Below are 11,813 nucleotides of genomic sequence, written 5' to 3'. Positions count from 1 at the left end.
TGACCTTAGGTCAGTAGATTCCTCTCCAATTTTTAGTCTCTTCAATGGCAAAAGGGCAAGTTCAGAGTAGGTAATTTTCAAAGTCTCTTTCAGTTCTACCATTCTGTGAAAAATAAGCCATATACTGGTTTGACATGTAGTTTCCTATTAAATGGGAATTTCTTCCACCAGAAGCCAGGCACCACTCGAGTCGTGGAGAATGTTGGCTCTCTTTTACATCACTTGGTTTCATGCTTTGTTTTCCAACTGGTTCCTCTATGCCTGACCTTACTCTTCTCCCAGAGGGGCCTCTGGTCTCCATCCTGGCCAAAATAGTCTGGTTTTTGGCTGCCCAAAGTCGAGGGCAGATGGCTTTGAGTAATGGGGCTTCTCCTGCAGTTGGACAGGCCAGCATCAACCGAGCTGACTTCAGCAGATTCCTGGCATGCCTTTGTAGCTTAGCACTTTCTCCTCTCTGAGATCTCAAGGCCAGAGGGGGTCAATTTTGGAGGGGATTCTGGAGCTGGTGTATTTCTGGGCAGACTGCATTCCCAGACTCCCACTTCCCTGCCATAAAACTTCTCTGAAGAAATCTTCTTTGTTTGCCTGTATTTAACTCTGTCGGGGTCTGAAACACCCCTTCCATTTACTTTTATATATTCATTTGAAGTGACTCCTCCAATATTTAATCTTTATCAGAAGCTGGAAGTCTGGTGTTTATTTTGCAGGTAAGTTGTTCTTCCTTTCGCTCAGATGCCACTAGCAGGAGGCTGGATATCCTCAAAGCCCCCAGGGGGTCATGCCATCAACATTAGTCCTAATGACAGCAGGGACAAATCACGACTCTGCAGGCTGATAGTGAGAAGATAAATTTGACCAGGAGGTAGAGAGTAGTCCAAAATAGGAAGAAAAGACAGTCAGGAATTTTCTAGGCTTAGAGATAAGTGGAAGGAGACCTTCTGAGAGAAGATGGATCACAGGATTGAAAATTAAAAGGGTATTTAGAGTGCTGGTTCTCAAACTTTTGGTCTCTGGACCCCTTGACACTCATAAAAATCATTGAGGACTTCTCTCCCCCTGGCAAAGCTTTTATTTGTGTGGTTATATCTATTGATATTCACATTCAAAATTATAACTGATAATTAAAATATGTATTTATTAATTCATTTAAAATAATAAACCTTTTACATGTTAACATAATTAACATCTTAACAAAAATAACCATTTTTCCAAAACAAAAAAAAATTATTAAGAAGAATGATATTGACTTACATAGTTTTGCAAATTTCTTTTATGTCTGGCTTAATGGAAGACAGTTGGATTCTCATATCTTGTTTCTGCACTCAATCTGTTGTGATTTGTTGTTTTGATAGAAGAATATGAAGAAAATCCAGCCTCATACAGATATAATTGGAAAAAGAATGTCTTAGTATTGTTATGAAAATAGTTTTGACCTTGCCATCCTCTGCCACCAAAGGGTTTCAGGGACCTTTTCTCAAAAGGGTCTTTTGAGAACCAACCTTAGACGTCATCTAATGAACCCCTTCGTTTTATAGATGAGGAAATCGAGGCTCTGAGATATGATGTAAGTTGCCTGGGGTCACAAAGGTATTACGGAATCCAGCTGAGATCTGAGCCTAGTTCCTTTGATTCCAAATGTGTTTGCAACCAGGTGACCTCTTGTGAGCCGGCATGAGCTGGGTTTGCCCAGATTAGGTGACATATCTGAGAGATGGCCATCCAGTGCACAAAGGAATGCAAAGACCGACATCTGTTTTTCAGAACACCCAGATGTCTTCATTTGTCTCTAATGAGATGAAAACTCACTGTAGCAGAATGGATTTGGTTTAAACCTCTACAAGAACTTTGTAATGGTAGATTGACCAAATGCTGGATGATCTACTCTGCATGTATCTTCTGTATACGTATTTAATTTACATGTTACCCAATTAGAATGTAAGCTCCTTGAGGACAAGAAATATATATTTATATATAATATACATGTTCATATAATATATGTATGTGTAGATGTATACACATACATATATACATATACGTGTATATATGTGCATATATATTTGCTTTTCTTTTAATCCCTAGCACTTAGCAAGCATCCTATTCCATAGTGGGAGAATAATAAATGCTTGTTGAGTGGACATAGTTCAGTCTGACTGACTGAATAACCAGATTCCTAGTGAAGTTGTCTTTAGTGTCTAGGGAAGAGGTTTAAATCTGGACACTTGTCTGTTCGAGACAGTTTAGGATACCCAGCAGAGGTAATGTACCCAATGAGTCAGCACAGTGCTGACTTCATGAGAACTGAGATGGTCTCCAGACCCCACAATACCAGTAGCATGAGCTGCCTTTGTTGCATGTGTTCAGTTCACTCGTTTTTCAGTCATGTCTGATTTCATGATAACATTTGAGGTTTTTTAGGCAAAGATACTTGGAACAGTTTTCCATTTCCTTCTCCAGCTCATTTGACAGATGAGGAAACTGAGTTGAGCAGGGTTAAGTGACTTGCCTAGGGTCACACAGCTAGGAAGTGTCTGAGGTCAGATTTGAAGTTAGGAAGATGAGTCTTCCTGCCTCCAGGCCTGCCACCCTATCCACTATGCCACCTGGCTGCCCCCACACCCACTCCTCTCACTATAATTACACTTTTAGTAGGTTCCCACTCTAACCATGGATGCTGCCCCTTGAGGTGCTGTGAGTTATCTGGGGGAGAGTGGTGTCCCCAGGTTTATGGGTGGGGATATTGCTTTGTAGCTTTTGTTCTTAGCTTTTGAATGTTTTGTTCTTAGTAAATACCTTTGCTTTGAGCCAATCATGTTTATTGGCTGACTCTTAATCAAAATACATAGGTCTAGGCTCCTGAGAAATAGGTTGAGGAGTGTAAGCCCACAGAGTACTTTAGAACCTGTGAGAATCACAGCCACTTTCTGGGGGAAGCAACCTCTGGGGAGTGTTACAGGGAGATCAGTTAACAGATGAGAAAGGTCATAGACACTTTAGTGGACATATTTGTGCTGCCTTTCACTCCTCATTGCTGCCCTTTCTTTCTTTAGATACTCCCAGGCTAGGCAGTTGACAAGTAAGGTTCTAAGCATCCGCCTTTTGTATATTGTGAAGTTTTTCCATTAGTGAAGGAGCCATGGTTGTGTGTGTGTGTGTGTGTGTGTGTGTGTGTAGAACAGGTGGGCAGGGTGGATGTTTGACACTGCCCTTCGAGCTTGGTGATGAATATTTCATATCTTAAATGTAATCTCACTCCCTTCCCCTCCCCAGCCACCCACTTCTCTCACAATCCCTCCCATGCAGCTCCTCACTCTCCCCTCACCCTCATCCCCAACCTTTCCAAAGTCAAGAAAATCAGTCAAAACATTTATCAAGAATCGGTATAAATTGGCTAAGCGTTGTGAAGAGCTAATCTGTGCAGAGCTAATAAGAATGAACAAAGTCACCACAGACTTCGTCATGGGCATCGCTGATAAGGATTTGTCAGAGGAATTGCAGGTAAATCTGAACGGCCCCTGGAAGTGGGATGCAAATGTGTCACTTTCCATCAGCTCTCACTGGACGTCTGCCTTGGTGAGAAAAGAAAGGGGAGGAGGGAGTGGCCTGTCAGGGAGGTTTTGGTGCAAAATCAGAAACTTACCCAGCATTTGGGGCTTGGAAGAGACATCAGTCCTGGGGATGGAGTAAGAAATCTTTTTTCCCCCTTTTTCTGTGTGTATGTATCTCTCTCAGTTTTATTTGTTTTAACGTTACAAATATTTATAGATTACTCCCACTTTGTGAGGTCTCCTGTAACAAAATAAAATGGTTAAGTTAAGCCAAGAATTCAGTGATCTCATCTGAAAGTGCATTCAACATTTCATATTTGTAGCACCCTTCTACCTCTCTATTTAAAAAACAAAACAAAATGAAACCAAAAATCGATTTTCTCTCCCTCCCATACCACTGGACAGAAAAAAAAACAAAAAAAAACCCAACAAATTACTTGTAACAAATATGCAGTCAAGCAAAACAAACTTCCCAATGGCTGTACACAAAAATATGTATCTCTCATTCCACATCCCAAAGTCATCACCTCTATGTAATGGATAGCATGTTTCATCCTCAGTCCTCTGGAATCATGGGTGGTCATTGTATGGTTTACAAGCCTTACAGCTGTCAAAGTGGTTTGCCTTTTCACTGCTGTTATCGTATAAATTGTTCTCCCTGTTATAAGAAATCTACAAAGATGGGGAAGGGAGGGAGCTGAGTAATGTGAGTGTGGAGAACACTGAGGTACAAGGGAAAGGGTTAAAAGGGAGATGACAGTAGAAATCCTTTTTTTCTATAGTGTGGCCTTGTAGCTTTCTAAGAAGCAAAGTGGACAAGGTCTGAAAGTACAGGAGGGATTCGAGTGAGATGGAAGAAGGACCTTCCTCTTGATTGCTGAATGTTGGAAGTGGGTTTGGGGATTTGTAACCACGAGGGATCTGGAAGAAAAGCATCTTTTACCTGCTTGGGCCAATTTAGGGGCAGATTTACCTAGAGGCAAGGGAATGGATGAGATAATCCCACAATTTTTTTTTTCAGTGAACTAATTTCAGTATTCTGTGAACCATTTTGGAGCTTGTAAATTCCTCTTAAAATTAGTTGCAAAGGAGAGTTTATGGCATTTTTGAGCTTGTAAATTCCTATTAAAAATTAGTTGCAAAGGAGAGTTTATGGAAAGACTACATACAGTGCTGCCTTGGAGATCAGGTGGGTCATTGTTTGAGGGCAGATCAGACAGTGGAGTTGTTAGGGGAGTCTGGATCTCTTTCTCCACTGTCTTGAGCTGACCTGAAGCCTATCCTCCCCTTGTAGCTATTTGTTTAAAAGAGTTTTCCTGCAAATGAGACATTAGCTCAGCAACAGTATTATATGTTCCCCAACTATGCGTCTTTATGGCAAAGTTTAGTGTGAGGCTGATGCATTTTTATTGTGTCTCCTAAAAGTTGACACATTTTCATCTTTTTCTTGAAATACATATCATTAAATCTCTTCACCAATTCCTTCTGCCGTATTGGGCCTGGGAGCAAGCCGTGAACACTCAGTTGTTTTTCCAGGCCACAAAATCACCCCCAAGACAGACCCTTGCCACGACTCCATAGACACTGAGAAGAGGTAGGAAGAAGCAGAAATTGGGGTGTATGTGTGTGTGTGCGCGCGCATATGGGCGTCAGAGAGGTCTCTGAACAATGCAGGTTTCTTGTTTCTTTACCTAGTTTCACCCACTACACTTCTCCCATAGGCTGATGCCGTATTGAGGTAGCAGGGCCTGGTGGGTGGGATTTGTCACTGGCTTGTTGCATGATGAAAAAATTGAGTTCAATCAGTTGAACCATAGTCATGTGTGACCCAAAGTAAGTCAGTTTCTCTCTCTGGGGGATGGTTTTGGGGATCTGTAGAATGAAGGAGTTATTAGATGATTGCTCAGGTTGTGTTCAGCTCTAAGTCTATGATCTTATGATGTTATGTAATGCTTTGCAGTTTACAGAGTGCTTTGGAAACTTGCTGAAACTGATCAGAGTAGGTAATCCCAGGGCAGAGATGATATGACCTGCTTTCTTGCATTTGTACAGGCTGTCCCTTATGCCTGGAATGCTCTCTGTCCTCCCCTCTGCCTCTTAGAATCTCTGCCTCCCTTTGGGGTGCAGCTAATGTGTCACCTCTTACCTGATCCCCAGTTGATAATGTTTACCCTTCTCAATTTGTCTTTTCTTCGAAGGTATTATTTTGGGGGGGCTAGGCAATGGGGTTAAGTGACTTTTCCAGGATCACACAGCTAGTAAGTGCCAAGTGTGTAAGGCCACATTTGAACTCGGGTCCTCTTGCCTCCAGGGCCGGTGCTCTATCCACTGTGCCACCTAGCTGCCCCTGAAGGTATTTTTAATTGACTTTTCTGTGTATTTGTTGTTTCCTTCCAGTAGAATTGCACGTTCCTTGAGGGCATGGTCAGTTTCATTTTTGTCTTTGTATTGGGCAGCTAGATGGCATAGTGGATAGAATGCTGGGTCTGAAGTCAGGAAGAATCATCTTCCTGAGTTTAAATCTGGCCTCAGGCACTTCCCACCTGTGTCACCCTGGGTAAGTCACTTAACCCTATTTGCCTCACTTTCTTCATCTGGCAAGTAAGCTGGAGGGGGAAATTGCAAACCACTCCAGTGTCTTTGTATGAGATTCAGGAGACAGAAAACAGGTTTCTTGCCCCAGAGGATCTTACAATTTAGCTAGGAAAACAAAACTGAGACATAAGAAGTAATAAGATACTACAAGAGAGAACTTAATCTGGTGTTAGATTGTATGGTCCAAATTGACGAGTTTTTAGTAAGTTTGTTAATGATATTTTGTATAGAATGCCTAAGGAGGGAATGTGATTGTATACTCCCTTTAAGATCTTAAGATTCCTTTTTCTGTTTCAAATCAAAGTAATTTTTTTCCCAGCAGGGACAGCCAAGAGGCAATGCTCAGGTAAGATCAGGCCACTGATTTAAAACCAGTAAGGTGAATCTCAGACACTACTTGGATTTCAACAATGGGAAAGGAGAGGATTGGATAAGAATAGACATAGTCAGTTGTTGTTGTTCATTTATTTTTGGTAGTGACTGACTTCTTGTGACCTCCATTTAGGGTTTTCATGGCAAAGACATTGAAGTGATTTACCATTTCCTTCTCCAGCTCGTTTTATAGATGAGGAAACTGAGGCGGAGTTATATGATTTGCCCAAGGTCATATAGCTAGTAAGTGTCTAAGGCCGAATTTGAACTCAGGTCATCCTGCCTCCAGGTCAGGAGTTCTATCTACTGCCCCACCTAGCTGCCCTTGACTTCGTCAATAGATGTGACTAAAAGATAGAGGAGTCATTTTATTTATAGAGGGGAGGGACCTTAGGGATCAGTTAGTTCAATTCACTCATGTTGGAGATTTAAAAACGAACCAAAACCAAAATTGAAGTGCCAAAGAGATAGAGTGACTTGTCCAAGGTCAGACAATTAGTTGAAAGGCACAATACTAGAACCCTCGACTTCAAGACCAGTGTGCTTCCCTCTGTACCAACTGGCTGTGTGACCTTGGGGAAGTCACTTTCCTCTACAGGCCTTGATTTCCTCATCTGTAAAATGAGGAGGGGGGCAGTTAACCTTGGTAAGAGAATTTTAACTCTTTTTGTGTTATGGACTCCTTTGGCAAACTGGTGAAGCCTAGGGACCTCCTCAGAAGGCGTAAAATAAAGTATATAGGCTTGCAAATGAAACCTATTATGTTGAAATACAGTTTTCAAAATATTAAAAAAATAAACCAAGTTCATGGATTCCTGAATTAGATGATCTCTAAGGTTTCTGTTAGTGCTAACATTTTGTGATTCTGTAATGCAAACAGAATTAGTTTCCTGTGTCTAATGTAGTTTTTCTCTTGTGCTACCTGAGTTTTTTTTTTTTTGAGATGACTTTTGGCATATATAATGAGATGTTCTTTCCAAGGAGTTGTAAGAATATGATGAAACCAGGTGTGGGAGTTAGCTTTATTTGACTTTTTCCAAGAGGATGCAGCCTCTCTCTGAGTTGGGGGTGGGGCAGGGGGCTGGTCTCACTCAGCCAAGGGTAATGGCTTTGTCAGTCCTTCCCACAGACCTAGCCAGGAGGATCTGGCCCCCAGAAAATGATCACAACTTTTAAGTCTAACTCAAAATGTAAATATCCTAATTGGCATCTTATTAGTACAAGCAGAAAAAAGCCTACTGTTATGGAAGAGAAATCTCCCAATCCCCCACCAATTAATCTTTGGCTACAGGCAGTTCGTGCTCCCCATACCAATGGAGAGCGGAGCAGGGAGAGCTTCAGACTAGGAATTGTCGGGATGGGACAGCAGGCCTGCTGCCATTGCTGTGGCTGCCTCTGTCTTTCCTGGAGCTTGAAGCCAGAATTCTCATCCGCCCTCTCCTTGAAGTGCATCCTGAGATCTCTGCTTTTCCCCTGTGCTCCATGAGGCTTTGTCTTTGTTCAGGGTGGGAGCTGTGGCCTGGGGCCTGGGGCCTGGGGCCAGGAGGTTTGGGGATGGTGATGGTGATAGTGAGTGTGTGAGTGTGTGTGTGTGTGTGTGTGTGTGTGTGTGTGTGTGTGTGTGGAATCGTGCTGGCCATGCTGAAGGCAGCCCCAACCTCCCCGTCCCCTTCCAACTCCCCCCACTTCTCCAACGATGCTGCTGTGGACAAGGTCCCAAGCCACAGACCTCAGGCCGCCCTTTGCCCCGGGGCACAAGGGTGATGAAAAGGGAACTGGGAGGCTGGAGGTCAGAAACGTCTGTTGAGTGTGAGGTGAAGGCAGAAGCAGAGGGACTGGGCACAGATTTTTGCCATCACTATTCTAGGTAGGGTCACCATGGAATTCAGGACTTTGCATCTTCAATAGCATCCCCCTGCCCGTTTCTGTTCTTGGGGTCAGTCATTACAGCCTACCCTCTCTCTGGCTATTAGAGCTGGAAAGGCTCAGACAGGCTTCATTCACTCCCTTTCCTCTCACCGTCATACGTTTTCTTTCACAGCTGGTTGGTATGGGGCTGCAGAGCAAGGGGAGCATTTGGTCCCAGCAGATATGGGGCTGCCACTCCAGCCTGGTAACATTCCCCTACAACTCCCCCTGACCCGCTCTGAGCATTCCCTCTGCTCTCTGTCATAGCCTTGCTCCTGGTGCTGTGCAATTCCTACTTACTTATGGAATTCCCGTCCACGTCGTGTTTGTCTTCCGACTGAATTGTGCTTTTGTGTACTCCTCCCCTTAATTGTCGTCATTGTCATAATTAACATTTATGTAGCTCTTTATGGCTTCCATGATACAATATCTCAGATGCTGCAAATGTCTTTATCTTAAATTTACATGTAATGAAACAGGCTCAGAAAGATCACACACTGAGTAGAAGAGCTCTGGCCAAATCCAAGTCCTTTGACCTAAAATCTTTCCCCTCCCCCAAGGGAGAGGAAACAAGATGTTTTGTCAATGGAATGACTATTGAGCACAATTACTAGATTGATTAAAAACAAACAAACAAACATGTTACAGATGGAGAATGTATCACAGACTGGAAAGAAGACTAAACTTGGAATCATAAAGTCTGAGTCTGAATTTCATCTTTCTCCCATTTATTACCAATGAGGACCTTGAGCAAATGACCTCTTCACTCTAACCCTCTCAGCCTCAGTTTCCTCAATTGTCAAATGAGGGATTTGGACTAGATGACCTTGAAGATCTCTTCTAGTTTGAACTCTGAGATTCTTCTGTAACAATGGTCATTGCACTGAACATGCTTCAGCATGGTCCTGTGTAGTCTATGGAATGGCGACAGTTACACTATGATTAATGGATAGATTTATGTATGGGAGGGATGGATTGTCAGATGGGTTACCACCTAGTAGATATCTTAAAAGTCTCTCCCCAGTAGCTCTGTCCATCTCATTGATTTATAGGATATTAACCCTGAGAAGACCTTAGAGACCATCTATTACAAGCTTCTCAAATGAAAAAACTTAAACCCACAGAATAATAATAAAAACAACAACAACAGTTTGGCATTTACACAGCATTTTAAGTCTGCAAAGCATTTTACAAATATTTCATTTTATCCTCACAACAACCTTATGGTAGATGCTATTATTATCTCTATCTCTTATCATCTTCATTTTTTACGGATGGGGAAACCAACGCAAATAGTCTTTGAAAGACTTGCCTAGTGAGTGTCTGAGGTTGTATTTGAATTCGAGTTTTCTTGATTCCAAGTAAAGCACCACCTAGCTGCAGAGAGAAGAAATGGAACGGTTTCCTCAGATCTCACGTTAGTGGTAGAGAAGGAACTAGTGCATAGGTCACTAGCTTTTTTTTCCACACTGTACCATACTGCCCTGTTGGAAGCCATCCAGTGGGTTCTCCCATATTTAGCTCTCCCAGTGCTGGAGATGCCATGATCCCTGGGCTTCCAGGACAGCCTGTGTGAGATTGGCTCAACTTAGGAAACCTCTCAGGGAAGATTATTTAAAAAATAAAAAGGATCTTGGTAGTGAAAAGAAAAAACATAGGGCAAGCATTTCTGATTCAGATTGTCTGAGGGAGGTCAAAAGGTAAGAATAACCTTCCCTCTCCAGCTTTGTCTCTCCACATGTTGCTGTGGCCCCCTCCCTGCCCCGCCCCCAGCCCTCAGCCAGTCTCCCATTTTGGGGCTAAAATGGCAAACAGGAAAAGAAAAAGAAATATAGAATGTTTCTCGTATCTATCCCTACTATGCAGCCCTCCTGTTCCCCCTCCGAGGAAGGAAGGTATGAGGTAGCTGGCCCAAAGATCCATTATCAAAGACAGGAGCCAGGGGCCTGGATAGCTGCAAAATCAGTAACTGAGATCTGGCTATGTAGATTGTACATAATATATGTGTGTGTGTGTATACATACATATCTATATCTATATATCTATATCTATACACACACACGTATAGGTAGATATAGATAGATAAATAGAAAGATAGCACATGTGGGCTGTTTTGCCTTAACGTGTTGGCTCCTGTGGACCAAGGCATGTGTGCATATGTGTGTGCTCAGTACAAAATTCATTCTTTTGTATATGCTGAGCAAACATTAAATACTGGCCCTCCCGTCTCCTTGCCTTGGGGTGACCTGTTTAGAGCAGAGGGACAGCCTTAGAGCATAGGAGGGCAGCCCAAGGTCTGAGAGGCCTTTGTCCCCTATACCATGAGTAAGTTCCATTGCTCAGGGCCTCAAGTTCCTCCCTAGAGCTCACCAGCCTGCCAGAGGGAGGGGCTGTCCTTGGGTTGTTCTCCTCACTAAACAATTCTTTGCCAGCCAAGTAGGCACCTCGGAATCATCCGAAGTGTTGTCTGGAGAAATCTTGCCCAGATATAACATTGAGACAACATTTAAAACCTCATTTAAGTGAACACAAAGAGAGGGCTCCTGGGTAAAGGAGACTTAATTAATCTTGTTTCTGTGTAGATGCTTTTAATTAAACGTAACTTCACATTCCTTCAAAGTGGATCGGGAGGGCTGGGGCAGTCCTGCTGCTTGGTGAAGCTGGAGCTAAGGGGAGAGCTGGTGTGTGGGCAGGGGAAGTAGACATGGTGAGTATTTACTGCTGACCTAGGGACACAAGAGCTGAACATCATCTTTGATTTTTTCCTCCCATCTATCTGGTTACTCTGTCCCTAGGTTTGATCCACTTTTCTGTCACGGTCATTTCTTGGATGCTTCCGTTCCCTTCTGTTTCCACTCCCCCTGCCCTAGCCAGGTCCTCGTTACCTCACCCCTGGGTCACTACAATAGCCTCCTAATTGGTCCCTCTGATCTGAGTATTCTCATTAGATGAAATCCTTCCTGCCCATGTCATAGGAATCTGCCTAAACCAACTCTTTCATAACATCATAACATAACAAATTCAAATAATTATGATGGTTCCCCGTTGTCTATAGCATTGATGTTAAACTCAGAAACTGGGGCCAGTAAACCATGCATAAGGATCCCTACAAGTGCATATGGATTTAGAAAACCCCATATTAACATTATCTATGTTCTATTGTATTTTTATTTATTGTGTTAAATATTTCCCAATTACATTTTAATCTTGTTCAGTCAGAGTATTGTGGGCTACTGGGCCAGATAGCAGGCTATGTGTCTGAAACTTCTGGACCAAGTCTAACATTGTGGTAGCCTGCAAAGCCTTTCAATTCATTTTCCCCAGGATGCACCACAGACACCAGTAAGGTTGATTTTCACATACGCAGTACGGTTATACATACCTCTATGCCTT

Source organism: Vombatus ursinus, unplaced genomic scaffold, assembly GCF_900497805.2.
Source record: "Vombatus ursinus unplaced genomic scaffold, bare-nosed wombat genome assembly UNPS02012156.1, whole genome shotgun sequence".
In the NCBI taxonomy this organism is placed as follows: Eukaryota; Metazoa; Chordata; class Mammalia; order Diprotodontia; family Vombatidae; genus Vombatus; species Vombatus ursinus.
This window is presented reverse-complemented; position numbering follows the sequence as displayed.